Raw genomic sequence first — 18,425 nt, 5'->3', positions numbered from 1 at the left:
TAAGGCTTTATTAAAGCACAAGTCAGCAGAAGTCGAGTTTGTTCTAAATGTATCACTATCTGCTTGCCATTTAATTAATTGTAGAAGGAGGAGGAAAACTAAAGTGAACTGTAAGCTAAGGATATAATAAGAACCGATACCTCAAAGTTCTGAAAACTTGAGAGTACTTGTTCTAACAGCTTCCGAGAACAATATCGTTCAAAACGGCATGAGGAAAGCTAGTAAACATTAGCTGTTAGCACACGGTGGCTAGCACAGTCCTGCTTGGCAAAATAACAGTTCATGGAGGTTCCAGTAACATTCTGGTGCATTCAAGCTCTATTCAGTTCAAATGAGTATATGTGAAGTGTCAATAAACGTTTTGACTGTGGCATCAAGTTGTGAATCAAGAATCAAGGAATTTGATTATTTTTGGTATCAACAACTAGATCTCTGGTATTATGACATCCCTATTTTAAGTTTGGAAAATTCATTCCTACAGCCCTCCATTTGCTTAATGGATTTAAATGAAATGAATAGCAGGTAATTCCCTATTTTCCTACTTAACTGCTTACATTCTAACTGTAACAATGCTAACACAAAGTTTTAAGCACAGCTGAGCCAGGCATGTTCACAAAGACAGCATTTCCTTGCATATGGCATTAAGCTTTATATTACAAAAAATTCATCACCAATATTGTTTTTGTATGAAATTAGCAAACCAAGCTCATGTGGCTTTTAGTGTAGTCATAAAGCGTTTTCTTTGCCACTTGTTAATACTTGACTCATAGTAACAGTGCCCAACAAAATATGAAACTATACTAAACACGGCGATGCAATCTCAAAACAGAAACGCCCCCAGAAAGATAATTACGATCATGCTGTGCAAACAAAGCTATGGAGAAATAAAGAAGTGGTTTTCAGTGCATGTACCGTATCGTCATCTAAATCATCTTGGAACAACCAGCAAAGTATAACATTTTCCAGAAAGCACATAAAAGGATATTAAGTCTGCTGCTTTAGTCTCATCACTCACCAAAGAAATCCTGTTTATTGTATTTTTATTCAGTTATTTTCCTGTTTACATAATTTTCAGTTTATATATTTCAAATGGTAGCAGCCATTTATTGGGTTTTTATTTAAACTAAGAAGATGTGTTTGTGTATGTATTCTTGTCAATCAAATGAAGAAAGACATGTTTGGAGCGATGTCAAAAACAAAATCTTTATTTGGACACATCAAGTATGTGTCTGAGTGCTCCATCAATTGAATGATTTAATCCTTGCTGTCTTTCAACTACAGCCAAAAGGGATTGTTGGTATGTCAAGCTGTCTAGAAGTATTTCTGCTACACCAATTATTAGCGTATAAATATAAAACGTATGCATATGAGCACAACAAGCCTTTTATTTATTGCAGACCTAAAACAAGTTTGGCAGCACATGAAAGAGAAGGTGCCAGGTTTTATACCACTGTCATTAAAACAAAAGATGTAGTGCTGCGGCTGGTGAAAGTTAGTGATGAGTCTGAGAGCCCAGAGCTGTAGAGGGACCACAAAACTCCCAGTTTAATTATTTTATTTAAAGAAAAAGTGTCCAGACCGATATTCTTTAAGGGGACCCATAATTCCTAGTTTGCCTCCAGATACATGTGCTTTTACTTCAATGATTTATACAGGATGTGCAGTTTTTGCTACAGTGGGAAAAGTCCTGCCCACTGTAAGAAAAAACGTTTCTCAATGCCTCCATCTTACATCTTTCTGTGAAGCTTTTTTCAGCTTGATAAATGCCATCTGTTGATGAGGTGTGTGATTTCAGCATTACTGCCCCTAAAATGTGCAAAATAAGCCTACCTGTTTCACAAAATGATTACATTACATTACATTACATTACATTGCATTTAGCTGACGCTTTTATCCAAAGCGACTTACAATAAGTGGGTTCGACCAACAAAATACAACCTTGAAGAAAACAGAATCGTATAAGTACATCAGGTTTCATAGAGCTAAACCATTTCAAGTGCTACTCAACTGGCTTTAGATAAGCCAGCCCTTTATTAGTATATAAGTGCTTTGTTAGTAATTCTATCGCTTGAAGTGGAGTTGAAAGAGATGAGTTTTCAGTCTGCGCCGGAAGATGTGTAAGCTTTCTGCAGTCCTGATTTCAATGGGGAGCTCATTCCACCATTTTGGAGCCAGGATAGCAAACCCACGAGGTTTTGCTGATGGGAACTTGGGTCCCCTTCGCAGTGCGGGTGCAGCGAGCTGTTTGGCTGATGCAGAGCGGAGTGCACGTGCTGGGGTGTATGGTTTAACCATGTCCTGGATGTAGGAAGGGCCAGATCCATTCGCAGCATGGTACGCAAGTACCAGTGTCTTGAAGTGGATTCTAGCAGTTACTGGAAGCCAGTGAAGGGAACGGAGGAGCGGCGTGGTGTGGGAGAATTTAGGAAGGTTGAAGACCAGACGAGCAGCTGCATTCAGGATGAGTTACAAACAAGGAACAATAAAAACAATAAAAACAATTATCCAGAAAGTCAGAAATCAGCAGATATACAGTAAATCATAAAACAAATGTGTAGTGTCAGTATTGCTGTTAAAGGGACCTAAACTATTCAAACAAACATTAATAGTGGAGCTGCCCACTGCATTTCATCAGAGTAGCGCTGTTCTGTGACGAAGTAAAGAGGGAACACTTTATATCATGAAGTCAGATCCTAAAAGACATCGTAAGCACACTGGTCTATGACTAATATGAGAGGCATTCAAGGGGTTATGACAGTTACAGAGATATATTATAGCCCACAGAAGTGGATGTTACACTCTTGGAAGGATATTACTCGACAACAACCTGCACAACAACACCCGCTGTTGTTCTGTCGAGATTGACATTAAAAATGACAAAATCTTTAAAAACGTGTCAGTGAATTGGCAAGCCATGGTGATGCTGAAAATGATTTTTCCATTAATTATCTTATGTTTTAAAACTAATTTCACTATTTTAGTCAATTCAGTCTGGACCATTTGTAAATGACATGCATGCTTATTTTTAAATTATTATAAGTAAAGAAAATGTGTGAACACCACAAACTCTAACATCTCAAATCAAATGTAATTGGCAAATAAGCGTAAGCCCGTTTTCAGTCACAGCAATATAAAGCAATATGGACACACATTTTTATTTTTAAGTAAACTAATGCAAAGTCTCTTCAAGGGAAACATTTCTACCAGTTCGCTTTATATACCATCATATCCCACAACCCTAGTGGGACAGGATAAAACTGTCCATAAAAGTGGTTCTGCAAGGGTACCCAATGTTCTATTTTAAACAAACTATACTGTATGCCTCTAAGTTTTCCAGTTTGACCCATAAAATCTGTAGCTGAACAGCTGCCATGGGATTTAGAATATCACAGTAATTTATCACTGTAATAATCATCTTCCCGTAGCTTTATTCCTACCAAGCTCCACGGTGTCAGCTGCTTTGTCAATCTGGATTCCTAATTGATGGCACTAGAGAAGAGTTATTTGAATGGATTACTGTAAAGAGCATCATGGATTAGCCTGAGAGAGACACGGATCCCGAGGGAGCCTTAAATTGGTCACATAAGTGATTATAAAACATCCGTTTGTTAGGCAATTATTGGGTTCCTTCCTCATCAAAGAGTTTTAACCCTTCCTCTGCGCTCTCTAAACGCATTGATTCCACTAAAGCTTGTTGTACCTCACGTTGGCTGCAGAGGTGTTTGTTGGGGCCCAAGCAGAAGTGATCAATGCACTGAGGATGGAAAAACAACTGGTTGTAAATGACGTATTGGTTTACGTAGGTGTCTTAATGACTTAGATACTAAGACGTCATCCTGGTACCACATGGAGACTATATACAACCAACCTGTCGTTTAAAACAAATCAATGCAACATATTACACCATCAATGGCAGCACAATCCATATTTAGAGGGCTAAATGGCTGCTTTACATTTCTTGATGCACAATTCATGTAATTTTTTTTTCAGCAATGTTCTCATACTGCCTGTGTTGCAGCATCTCTTTTTACCCTCTGTCTGAAACCCGAGCCCAGTCTGCTTTTATTGGTTAGCTGGCCGGCTCTGTTTGCTGTGTAATGGGTTGGAGTGTTAGCCAATAGTTGCATGAGTGTTACGGTACGTCCACACGGTTTCAATTCAATTAAATTCATTACATTTATTATAGCGCTTTTCCAGAGCTCAAAGTGCTTTACAGATACACATTACACACATATCAGACATGTAACGGTCATGTACTGTGGACAATACCCACAGGAGCAAATTCAGGTGAAGTGTCTTGCCCAAGGACACAACGGCCTGACGCAGTGGCGGCGGGTTTCGAACTGGTGTTCCCCAACGCCCCCTTGATCTGATGATCAACGCACAGCCCACAGCGCCACTCCACCCCATGCTTCAACGGAGACGCTTCCCATTCAATTTGAATGGGGTGACGTCAAGCTTTGCCGATCATATATAATAATATTCAATAAAAAAAAATAAGGAAAGTCAAGGTGAAAGATCAATAACTTGAATTAGGTACAGGTTAAAATTAAAATAAAATGATAGCCCACAAAGTCTCTAAAGGCTAAAATTGAACTTTAATTAACATAAAGAATCCATACAGCAAGTTAACACGGGGTTAGTTCTCATCATGTAATCTCATTAAATGTATTCCAATCCCATACGGTGTTAAAAATGACTTGCACTGGCAGTCAGGCTGCGGTTTAACACTAAGAAAGGCAATCATGGAGAAAATGAATGAACGTCTTAGAAGGCTACACAGATTTGACAGACAGCTGTCAACCCTTCATTACTGGCTCCCTAATGATATTTTTTGCAAATCACTGATGAACTGCTGTGCCACCGTTTTTCTCAGCATGACAGGGGACTTTTCTCAAATCATGACACCTCAATTCTTCCCTCTTATTACAATCATTCAGCTAGACCGTAGAAGCAATTAAACAATGAAACGCAATGTGTAATGCATGTGCTGTATAAAACACAGATGTAGGCATGTGCTGAAATCTGCGTGATGAGATCATTTTTGACTTTTTTTCAATAAAATATTAAAGTCTCCCAGTCCGTTTTTTCCTGAAAGCGTGTTATGTAGTACCCTCTGTTGTAAAAAATTGTCAATAAAGTCAGATTGAAAAAATCGCACAAAAAATTGCCATTTATGCCTATATCCGCCAGCGGGTAATATTTACCTCATAGAAAATGCAGCGTAAACATGACTTGGATAGAGATAGAGATAGAGATAGAGATAGAGATAGATAGATAGATAGTGTAAGATATTGGATGACTGAGCTCCCGTTGAGGACGTAATGGTGCGTTCACACCGGACGCGATGCGATGTGTGGGGGCTGCGCGATTACATGTAAAGTCAATGCAGAGACGCGGACAGACGCGAATTCGCTCCGACGGCGAGCATGAAGCGGTGGACGCGGCGCGAATCAAGTGATTGAGGCGATTGAACGGTGCCGCGTCAAACGCGAGAGTTCAATTTTTTGTGGAATGAGCATATACAATGTTAGCTTAGCCTGGTCGACCCGATCTTCATTCAGAAAACAAGCATTTTAAAAGGTTTTTCGCCTGCCGATGAGATTAGAGCGAAGCGAATATTCGCATCGCGTCCGGTGTGAACGCACCATAATGCATGTGTGCAGGTTACGTGCCAGTTTAATAAAGATGGACACTCGGAATGAGAGAAGTAGTCCGCGTCGTCTGTTTATGTAGACAATTATATGTCCATAGAACAGAACATTACAGATAGATCGATAGATAGTTATAGATAGATAGAGAGATTTGTACCTAAACAAAACACAAGTCTAACAGCAAGCGTTTAAATCAGCACTGGTAGCGATATTTTATACTTCATGCTATTTGCACAAACTACACTGAACAAAAATATAAACGCAACACTTTTGTTTTTGCTCCCATTTTTCATGAGATGAACTCAAAGATCTAAAACATTTTCTATATACACAAAATAACCATTTCTCTCAAATAATATATGTCACCCATCTCCTTCGTATAGAGTTGATCAGGTTGTTGATTGTGGCCTGTGGAATGTTGGTCCACTCCTCTTCAATGGCTGTGCGAAGTTGCTGGATATTGGCAGGAACTGGAACACGCTGTCGTATGCGCCGATCCAGAGCATCCCAAACATGCTCAATGGGTGACATGTTAGGGTTAGGGTTAGGGTTAGGGTTTAACCTGACTGGTTTTCGACCCCCCCAGACCCCCCCCAATAAAGCAAAACTGCACGTTTCAGAGTGGCCTTTTATTGTGGCCAGCCTAAGGCACACCTGTGCCATAATCATGCTGTCTAATCAACATCTTGATATGCCACACCTGTGAGGTGGGATGGATTATCTCGGCAAAGGAGAAGTGCTCACTATCACAGATATTTTCAGATTTGTGAACAATATTTGAGAGAAATGGTTATTTTGTGTATATAGAAAATGTTTTAGATCTTTGAGTTCATCTCATGAAAAATGGGAGCAAAAACAAAAGTGTTGCATTTATATTTTTGTTCAGTGTATATCATATGAAAAGCTGAGAGTCCACAGATTCTATTGGTATAAGTTTCATCCCTTTGCGATCGAAACTCACTGTTCTGTATGATAAATAAAAGACCATTGTACCTTGAAAATCAATAGCGGGTACATTTGACCCGTTGGCGGTTTTAGGTATACAGCGACCTCTGGCGGTTCTATCAATCAATCAATCAATGTTTATTTATATAGCCCAATATCACAAATGTTACATTTGTCTCAGTGGACTTCACAGTGTGTACAGAATATCAGTATGACAATACGACACCCTCTGTCCTTAGACCCTCACATCGTACAAGGAAAAACTTCCAGAGAGAAACCCCAAAGTTTAAAGGGGAACATGGGAGAAACCTCAGGGAGAGCAACAGAGGAGGGATCCCTCTCCCAGGACGGACAGACATGCAATAGATGCCGTGTGTAAATTGAAAAGATAATACTAGTGTTAAGAAGGATCTCTGCAGGCCATGCACCTTTAAGAAGGATCTCTGACCATCTGCTTTTCTATCACCTTTTCAAATACTGTCTCTTTGACATTTACCATTTTATTTCTTATGAAAGACCAATAAGCCTTATTTAAGCCTGTAAACTAGATTTCATAAAGATTGTTAATAAAACAAAATATTGTGATGAAAATGCATTTGATGAGCATGTCTAGGTAAATGTTATGCGAGTATCAGTTTATTTGAAGGTCCTAAAACGTATGTGAACCCGTTTCAGGTATATAATCTTCCTATGGAACATTGAATCATCTTTAGTGATGTTTTAAAGATGTTTTCTTTGGTCTCAAAGATAACAAGATTGCAGGAGATAAGATGCCCAAATGAGAAAACCGTCACGGCATCATTTTGTCACAGTAAAGCATTTGCAGGTTCACATTCTATTACCTTTTAATCTGTCTGCCTCACGTCCTCCGTTACAATCTTATTTCACACATCACTTTAATGACAGTATAAAAGTCATTATCTATCATTTCCATCATATCCCGCTATGTTGGGGTATTTCTATTTATCTGAAGTGACCTCATCATTTAAGGATAGCCTCATGTGTTTCTCATCAACGCTATATGCTTCTTTATTATCTTTGAGAAAGATATCACTACAGCTGAAAATTGGACCTCAGATTGATTATAGATTAGTGTCAGCGTCTGACTGTCCAACCTGGGCAGTAACCATTCAGGACTTTGGCAAATAATTACTCAACCAGGATGTTTTTGAAGTTGAAAGTGTAATAAATCTGCTTGATGAAAACCGTTTACTATACAGTAGGAGTGATGTGAATAAATTAGTCAATAATACTGTCTAAGTTGCATTTATATATATATACGTCAGAGATCAGTTGTCTCCAACTGTGAGCAATCAAAATGCATGAGTATCCAAGCTTCCACAGCAGCTGCATTTACTTAATAATTCACCTTCAGCGAGTGAGAGGGAATGAAGCAATTAAATCAACAGATGTGAGACTTTTATCCTGATACCTGAATGCACACAGCTGTGGGTGGATCATGAATAAAGACCACTGACTTCCATGCACAGTGACATCATTTCTACAAGGGCATGGTGACTGGGTCTAACAGTATACATACTAACATAGCTGCTGCTTTAGCAAAAGAAAAGCTGATTTTAATTATTATTTTGAATTGTGTGGAGGTATAGACAAGAGTACTGTATTTGATTAAAGAGCATTAAAGGTGGGGTATGTCATTTATTTAAGAAACACTTTTTGTTATATTCCATGGAATGCTCTTAACATCCCGATAGCAATGAATATCTTAAATGCTTTGACAATCAATACATAAAAAATGTCATCTGTGGAAGCCGTAGTACTGTAAAATGCACGACCAATCATCTGAGCCGGCCCGGCTAAAATAACTGGATGGCCTACCTGCCTGTCAGCCTTCCATCTGTGCACAAACTTATCTCGTGCCCTCATTGGTCATGTGCGCGCTCGTGTGTCTTGGAGGACGGGCTCTGTAAGGAAGTGGCAGATTTTTTCCGGTTGTGTATTTTTAAATTGTAGTGCACTCGAGCTGGTTTCTCCAAAATGACATACCCCACCTTTAATTAAAACATAAACTAACGCTGAGGTGCTATATGATGAAAAGTATGCTTAACCCTTCCATGGTGATAAACAATGCCTCAAGAATAGTTAGAAAGCAAACATTAACAATACAAAAAGTGCTAGTGAGTGCAAAAACAATATTACATCAAATAAATCAGAATATATCTCAACAATAATCTATAAAATATACTTCTGTGGACTGTATAGGTCAGTTGGTCGAGCTGGCAGCCAACATATTGTAAAATATATACTTACATTTACATTTTCTAAATGTAGATATATTTATGGTATAGATCTAAATTCCAAAAAGCTTCCATTACAAGCAATGTAATGCTGTAAAACTTTAAAAGCACCAGGCTCTTCTTTCAGACTTTAGATCATAAAGCATCTGTATGCACTGAAAAACTGGCTTTTATGAAGTGTATTATGTCAAAAGGTTTCACCTACCTGTATTAGGTTAGTTCAAAGCAATAACAATACGTTTAATCTAATATGTTGTATTTAAACTTTAATAGTATTGCTTTCAACTAACCTAATACATTTAGGTGAAATATGTTGATATAATACATTTAATTATTATTATCAACGTTTTCGTATACACACACACACACACACACACACACACACACACACACACGTAACACACCCCACTGGTTGCAAGTAGTGAGCTATAGCAAGAACAAAATGTTTTAAGCAAGAACCGTCAATAATTATGTTGCACTTTTATCTTCTCTTGCACTTTATATGTCGTATCTGCTACATTGCCATGTGGTAAATGATTGTATGCTGCTCATGCTCTTCCTGCATATCATTTATTTATTTTTGCTATGTATATAGACGTCATGTTCTTATATGTTGTATGTGACGGGACTACGGATGGAAATTAGCTCAAAGCTCAAATCTGGCTCATTAACACGCTTGTAAGCATTATTTTTGTTTTAAAGTGTTCATCAATGTGCAGTGTCCTGATTCAAATAAAAGATTCAATAAAAATGAAATGAACAACACAACATGTCAACATGTGTATTAAACATCTAAAAAAGATTGTGGTATACAGTGAATAAAAACGGTTATGTAAATATACAGGTAGGTAGGCAGCTACCCCATAAAAGCTGTTGGCTAAATAGTTGTCAGACTAAATGTTAATGAAAAGCAAACATGATATACCACGCTAACCACAAAATAACACTCTAATTTAAGCAAATACATCATTGTATAAATCAAGGCTATGCATATGCAACATTCTAATATAGTATAATATATATATATTATACTGTATTAGAGTTATTATCTTTGTAATATTGGTAATTGTCCAATTAGATACTGAGATTGTACGTTAAAGGGTTGAAATGGTTAAGTCTTTCAAACTTGCAGCTTTTTACAAAACTATGCACATATTTTACAGCACAGTGAAAATCTGAATGTGTCACAGTGAAAATAAAATGTGTGGCCTGACTGAAAGCAGTGATTTGAACAGGGCCTGCTAAAAGAGCGCTTTCATATGCGAAATGATTAATCTCATCAGGCATCTGTCCACTTTGTAATGTATCATGTCATATGACCTTCTTGACTTTGTTGTAAAATGATGATTGCATCTGCCTCATCTACTTAGCAGGTTATAACACAGAAGACATGTATTGACTAGACACCCTTGTACAAGCATTTTACAAGAAGTGTGCAAAAGGCAACGTGGATGAGGAGCATCTGTGAAACAGAAGCAGTGTTTAAATGTGGATTAAACATGCTGGTAGTGGAACCTGCTGTTAAATCCCTCATTAAAGCTCTTGCTCCCATAAATTGGGAATGATGTCTTCTAATAAAACCTCTGCCAGAGAGGAGACGTGTGGGAAAAACCTTGAATGGCATTGTTATGGCTGTGACAACTATAGTATCACATGTGAGAGCTACTCAAGAATGATCTTGTCTGCAAACAAATTAAAATATTTGTTTTCCTTTGTGAATTTTTCCAAATCAGCAAAGCAAATACTTCCTTTTGCCTCCGAGTGGGTTTGTGGAGGTAGATTAAAATGGACAACAGCAATAAAAATGCAAATTCTGACACAATGTAATCAGAGCACTTTATGTCCGTTAATCTGAACTAATGTCCATTAGCATTTAAAGCATTTATTGGTGGCATTCTGCGACTGGGATAAAAGTGTTCCCAGTGGCCAACCTGTCATCTCTTGTTGAAATCTCCTTCAAGTCGGCAATCCGCTTTTTGCGGCCCACCAAAAAAACCTCTCACTTCTGTGAAAGTCAAGCTGTTGCGCACTCTGCCTCTTTTTGAGCCTGAGAGAATGTGCCCTGTCAGAAACAATCACATCCCTTTTAAGGCAGAGACAGTTTTATTTCTCAACACAGCCGTCACACAAGGTGGTTGTTTCCATTTGCCTCCACCATGTTTCCTTTCATTCCACCATTTTTCATAGATAAATCAAAGTCCAGCAACAGGAGAGCCAGTTCCCTTTGTATACTTGCTTGCTTTTTTTTCAAAAAGTCCTCCAACTCATACGACCAAATAGGTCGTTTGTTCAAGCGCTTAATACGACCTACAGTATAATCACGTTTTAGAGTTTTCGACCTCTAGTGCTTCCATGGATTGCAAACGTTACAGAGGGTCGTTTATTCACAAATAACACACTCTGGAAAATCCTAAATTGTAGGATAGTTTGGCCATTAAAACGCTTTTTGATTAGATTTCTAGCGAGAAGTGTATATTGTACTTTTAGAATCCACATCCAATGGATGTGTAGGATCTATAGTTTGATAGATATTACGAAGATGATTTGAGGTTTTGTCAGGAGAACGTGTATATGCGGCAGCTTCCATGTAAAGTTAGCGTCAACCCTCACGGGGTGAAAACAGTATTTCCGGTCTCGAAGTTTTCATCATAAAACCAATGATCAAATGATTTAAAAGTGATATCTGCAGTACTCATCCACTAAAAAACATCAGTTTATCCTTGTTAATTATACAACATGTATTGGTTTAAATTGTGTACAATGCTTTTGTGTTTTTCCCATAGGTTTTTCACTTTCGATTCTGAGAGACACATGTCTTTTTTCAGAGGTTATGATAGGCTAAAACATCGAACTACACCCATCGAACTACACCCATAATCCTGGATGTTTTAGCCGAAATACACGTCGGGATATGATGTTTATGCGATATGAAATCAGAAAACATTTTAAAAAAATAAAATAATACTTTATTCCGAGTGTTCTTGCTTTTCTCTTTGGAAGTCATCACATAACGGCATTGTAATACACGGTTCGGCTGCATTAAATATTACTTATCTGCCGTAGTTCTCTATTTATAGAGCCCTGATGAGAAGACTTTTGGACAAACTGGAAGAAATGCCGCCAAAACTGAATATGTGACGTGAATCATAAATATATCAGCAATTAACAACATCTTCCATTTCTTTTCACACAATACGTCTCCTAGCAGTATCAACACTAATTCGGCTGACTTTTATATTTGATCCAATTGGTAGATAGGTTATATTTACACCATAACGGTGCACAGCTGTTAGAAAGGGACTTGTAGTTTTTAAAGATATTACTGATTTTCTTTTAATTAAAGAACCTAATATACTGAGTTGAGAGAGTAGTCGGGGGTTTTGGGTGATGGGAGACACATCTATGGAATCAGAATTTCAATAGCTGATATTATTATGTTTTATTAACTAGACCACTGGTTTTTTAACCCGCACCGCCTAGTGGTTAAAGCAAATTATTACATGGCTTTGTTGAATACTCGATTCTGATTGGTCAATTCAGAACACGTGACAAGTTGTTAATACTGAACAGACAGACCGCTGTCAAGGACTTATTGACCGTTGTTAAGGACGCTCACATCTGCAGAAAGAAGTCAGTTTGATTTAACTGTATACAGTTTGGCCGAAAAGCAAACTGTATGCAGTTTGCTTTTCTAACTGACAAGACAAGAGCGACAAGAAAATAGCGGAGAAGTAACGGGCAGAAATCCTCCTTTTTACGCAACGGTCCAGACATAGACATCAAACGGCGACACATATTCAGTTGCTAGTTACTTGGCATTAGGGCAGGGATATTTAGATACTTTCCAAGGTTTGACATAATGAATTGTGCTACTTTTAAAGCAAGGAGCGATGTTTTCAAATCTGTAATCAAAAAGCTCCTCAAAAACGCTATCGAAGCAGTTCCTGCCGTTGCTACGTTAGTTCAAACGGTAACAACGGACTATTTTTCTTAGCGGATGCATGTCAATTTAAATCAATACAACTATTTTTTAAATCAATAAAATCATTTTCTAAATCCATAAAAGCATTTCAATTAATATTGGGAGTCATGTTGTTACTTTGTTGAGAATGTGGGTGGCCATGTAATAAGCGGGATAATGTGCAGCGACTTGGTCATTATGGGGAAAAGAACACCTTCATGCCGATCTAGATCCCTCCACTTCGCGTCGGGCTCCTGATCAGCCTGTCGGTGTTCTTTTCCCCATAATGACCGCGTCGCAGCACATTATCCCTTACTCATTGAATTTAGTTGTTGAATAAGTTTTATTTGATGACATTTTTTTTTTTTTATATTAAGAGTAGCCTACATACAAAATAGGGGGAAAGTAGAAGGTCAATGATAGAAATATAGAATAGAAAATATCAAGAAGATACTGTAGTGATCTCTACAATAAAACAGTTTAGTGCAGGACATCCAAAGATATTAACAGGAGGATGTGCAAAACAGACAAACTAATAAGGCTTTATTTAAACATTAAAGAATACTTTGGGTTAAGGTCTTCTTTTGAACAAGAAAAAAACGTTGGGGGTATCAACAGATGAATATGAAGTCTGACAAAGTACTTAACGTCTAATATATTGCATAGTTTATTTTGGCACTTGACAATCACCTTCCCTGAATTTGACTCAGGTGTAACTAAAGTCTGATCTAAGGGTTGTATATATTTCACATCATTAAGTATGTAAGTAACTAAATGCAGTGGAGTAAAAATACCAGGTTAACCTCTGAATTGTAGTGGAGTAGAACAAGGTATATGCTGCTGTAACAAAAACATTTCCCAACTTGGGATCAATAAAGTATATCTTATCTTATCTTATCTTAAGATGATCGATGGCTACTGCCATATTTGCAAAATTTCCCTCTGAACCTTGACAAGTGCATGTTTCAGGCTTATCAATGAACAACAGGAGGGGTCACAGACATAAGACCAGCTGTTAAATAAAGCTCTTCTGACCTTAGCTGTCATGTGGGTATATATTAATGCTGCCAATTATGGACACAAGCAATTTTCCCCCATTTATTAATTATATATTTTAAATGTGATAACACCAATGTGTTTCGTATCCCCTAAACCTCCAGGGGTGTACACAGTTTAATACTGGCAACTTCTAATTGTGGGAAATGCGAACATGTCTTTTAAAATTCCCAGTAGAGACGTGCCATAGAACATGTTGCGAAACACACAATAGCCAGCATGTGTAGTTCTGGGGGGGAGGGGGGTGCTGGGCTGGACCCGTCCGAGTCCAGTTTTGGAAAGTCTGCTGTGGTTTCATTCCATTTCAAAGAGCTGTTTGACGCTCAGTGTAACCTTGTCGCACTGCCACTACAACATCCAATCACAGAGCTTGAGGACTAATCACGGGGTTTGTAAAGCAAGGCGGATGTTGTAGTCCCAAACGAAAGCTAGGGACTCTGGGTAGTGTAGTGTATTTGGAAACTCTGTAGTGTCTAAACTCCGAAAAAACTATTTGTTTCTCCGAATCGAAGGTTAAAAACACAAAAGCATTGTACAAAATTTAAACCAATCAATATTGTGTAATCAACAAGAATAAACTGATGTTTTTTAGTGGATGAGTAATGCAGATATCACTGTGTAATCATTTGACAGTGAGGAGAATACTTCAGGTTTTATTATGAAAACTTTGAGACCGGAAATACTGTTTTCACCCAGTGAAGGTTGACCACGCTAACTTTACATGGAGGCTGCCGCATATACACGTTCTCCTGGCAAGACCTCAAATCATCTTCGTAATATCTATCGAACTATAGATCCTACACATCCACCGGACGTAGATTATAAAAGTACAATATACACTTCTTGCTAGAAATCTAATCAAAAAGCATTTTAATGGCCAAACTATTGCACAATTTAGAATTTTCCAGAGAGGGTTATTTGTGAATAAAATAATCTCCGGAGTGTTTGCAATCAACGTGAGCATGTTGTTTCTTACACGACCACTAGAGGTGCTACACTTTAAAACATGACTGGGTCGTAATATGCTGCTGAACAATCGAACTATATGGTCGTTTTTTGTTGGAGGACAGGCTGTTTTTTTCACCTCTCTACAAAAAAAAATTCAAAATGGTTATTACGAATAAGATAATCTCCATGAGCACGTAGACGAACATTCATATCACAACTATAATGTATTGAAACTCCTGTTTCATGAGTCTATTGGTAGTACTGCTGCTCCAATCACTGACCACCACAATTTTAAATGCTCCCCGGACGGCCCATTCATTAAATGTTAATTATGTATCTTTCTGTCAAACTTGCTTTCAGATGCATTCACATGACACTGTCACGGTTTGTGAAACAAGCAGGACCCAAATGCAGATTTAAACTGAAACTTCCTTTATTTCAAGGCTATGATATATGTGTACAATGACAAACAGAACACTCACCGCAGAACTAGTCCTGGAACAAGACGAACCGACCAAGACAGACAGACAACCCAGAACTTAACTACACACAAGACCAATCACACAACAAGACACAGGTGAGGAGGGAGGAGAAAACACAGGGGCCCAGGTGAACATAATCAGACAATTAGACACACCAGGGAAACTAATGACAAGAGGAAAACACAGGGAAAAGGACCAGACATTAACCCAAAGGAAAACATGACATGGAAAACAGCAAAAACACCCAAACCTACAAAACTATAAACGTGACATAACATGAGAATCGTGACATAACCCCCCCCCTCAAGGGACGGATTCCAGACGTCCCAAAAAAACAAAAATCCAGCAGGGTGGATGGAGGGGGTCCCGAGGACGGGTCTCGGGCGAACGGCCCGGGGGCAAAGCAGAGTTCAAAAAAGGGGAATTCGGTCGGACGGCCCGGGGGCAAGGCAGAGTTCAAAAAGGGGAATTCGGGCGGACGGCCCGGGGGCAAGGCAGAGTCCATGGAGGGAATCTCGGGCGGACGGCCCGGGGGCAAGGCAGAGTCCGAGGAGGGATGAAGACCAGACAGCTCCGGAGGCCGGTCAGGAGCCGGTGTCGGCAAGATCCCCCATGGAAGAGGACACAGGACCGGCAGGACCCCCGGCAGGAGAGCAGTCGGCGGAATCCCCAACGCGACAGGACATGGAGTTGGCAGGACCCCCAGCGGAAGAGTAGTCGGCGGGACCTCCAACGTGGCAAGACATGGAGTTGGCAGGACCCCCGGCAGAAGAGCAGTCTGCGGGACCTCCAACGGCTCAGGACATGGGGTTGGCAGGACCCCCGGCAGAAGAGTAGTCTGCGGGACCTCCAACGGGACACGACATGGAGTTGGCAGGCCTCCCGGCAGAAGAGGAGTCTGCGGGACCTCCAACGGCACAGGACCTGGGGTTGGCAGGACCCCCGGCAGAAGAGCAGTCTGCGGGACCTCCATCGTGACCAGACATGGAGTTGGCAGGACCCCCGGCAGAAGAGTAGTCTGCGGGACCTCCAACGTGACAAGACATGGAGTTGGCAGGACCCCCGGCAGAAGAGTAGTCTGCGGGACCTCCAACGGCACAGGACATGGGGTTGGCAGGACCCTCGGCAGAAAAGCAGTCTGCGGGACCTCCAACGGCACAGGACATGGGGTTGGCAGGACCCCCGGAAGAAGAGTAGTCTGCGGGACCTCCAACGTGACAAGACATGGAGTTGGCAGGACCCCCGGCAGAAGAGTAGTCTGCGGGACCTCCAACGGCACAGGACATGGGGTTGGCAGGACCCCCGGCAGAAGAGTAGTCTGCGGGACCTCCAACGTGACAAGACATGGAGTTGGCAGGACCCCCGGCAGAAGAGTAGTCTGCGGGACCTCCAACGGCACAGGACATGGGGTTGGCAGGACCCCCGGCAGAAGAGTAGTCTGCGGGACCTCCAACGGCACAGGATATGGGGTTGGCAGGACCCTCGGCAGAAGAGCAGTCTGCGGGACCTCCAACTTGACAAGACATGGAGTTGGCAGGACCCCCGGCAGAAGAGTAGTCTGCGGGACCTCCAACGGCACAGGACATGGGGTTGGAAGGACCCTCGGCAGAAGAGCAGTCTGCGGGACCTCCAACGTGACAAGACATGGAGTTGGCAGGACCCCCGGCAGAAGAGTAGTCTGCGGGACCTCCAACGGCACAGGACATGGTGTTGGCAGGACCCCCGGCAGAAGAGTAGTCTGCGGGACCTCCAACGTGACAACACATGGAGTTCGCGTCGGACGGACAGCCATCAGGACACGGGGAGCTGGCGTCGGACGGACAGCCAACCGGAGACGAGGTGCTGGAGTCGGCCGGTACGCCGACAGGACTCGGGAAGCTGGCGTCGGACGGACAGCCAACCGGAGACGAGGTGCTGGAGTCGGCCGGTACGCCGACAGGACTCGGGGAGCTGGCGTCGGACAGACAGCCAACCGGAGACGAGGTGCTGGAGTCGGCCGGTACGCCGACAGGACTCGAGGAGCTGGCGTCGGCCGATGAGTCAGCAGGTGACGAGGGGCCAGAGTCGGGGCCATGGTTACTGGAGCCGGCACTGAAGCCGGGACCATGGCTGTAAGGTCCGGTTCTGGAGCCGGAAACATGGCTGTGTGGGCCGGCTCTGGAGCCGGAAACATGGCTGTGTGGGCCGGCACTGGAGCCGGAAACATGGCTGTGTGGACCGGCACTGGAGCCGGAAACATGGCTGTAAGGTCCGGTTCTGGAGCCGTAAACATGGCTGTAAGGTTCGGTTCTGGAGCTGGAAACATGGCTGTTAGGTCCGGCTCCGGAGCCGGAAACATGGCTGTAGGGGCTTGAGCTGCTAGCTTGGCCTTGCGACTCCTCCTCTTAGCAGCCGCCTGAATACTCCGTGGACCTCCATAAGCCAGACGAGTTCCAGAATATGACTCCTGGACAGGAGCAGGAACTGGGGCAGAAGCATGGGTTGACTGCAGACGGAACCCACCGAGGCGTATGGTGCCAGGTTGGGAATTGGGAGGCCGGGAGCTAGCATGCCTGGGGCTAGCAGGCCGGGAATCACACACAGGGAGGATCTTTGAAATCCAGCCAGCTAAGAACTTCACCATACCTGGTTTCTCTCTAGCCATCTGCCGCGCCTCCGACAACACAGCCTCCCGATGCTGAACTCCGGGTGCTCTCTTCCATCGCTCCGAGCAGTTAGCCAAAAAAAAGGAAACATTTAATAATTCCGACTCGAACGGATCTGCTGGGCCCATTTCTTGGTCGGTTCGTACTGTCACGGTTTGTGAAACAAGCAGGACCCAAATGCAGATTTAAACTGAAACTTCCTTTATTTCAAGGCTATGATATATGTGTACAATGACAAAACAGAACACTCACCGCAGAACTAGTCAGGGAACAAGACGAACCGACCAAGACAGACAGAAAACCCAGAACTTAAATACACACAAGACCAATCACACAACAACACACAGGTGAGGAGGGAGGAGAAAACACAGGAGCCCAGGTGAACATAATCAGACAATTAGACACACCAGGGAAACTAATGACAAGAGGAAAACACAGGGAAAAGGACCAGACAATAACCCAAAGGAAAACATGAC

At 41.4% G+C, this 18,425-nt stretch overlaps 1 protein-coding gene across 1 annotated transcript in view; it reads left to right on the top strand.

The window, feature by feature from the left end:
* elfn1a (extracellular leucine-rich repeat and fibronectin type III domain containing 1a) overlaps positions 1 to 18,425 on the top strand; it is an 81,596-nt gene that overhangs the window by 50,611 nt on the left and 12,560 nt on the right. The gene's annotated exons all lie outside the window — the stretch shown is intronic.

This window comes from Notothenia rossii (genome assembly GCF_949606895.1).
Source record: "Notothenia rossii genome assembly, chromosome: 8".
NCBI classification, from domain to species: Eukaryota; Metazoa; Chordata; class Actinopteri; order Perciformes; family Nototheniidae; genus Notothenia; species Notothenia rossii.
This window is presented reverse-complemented; position numbering and strand designations above follow the sequence as displayed.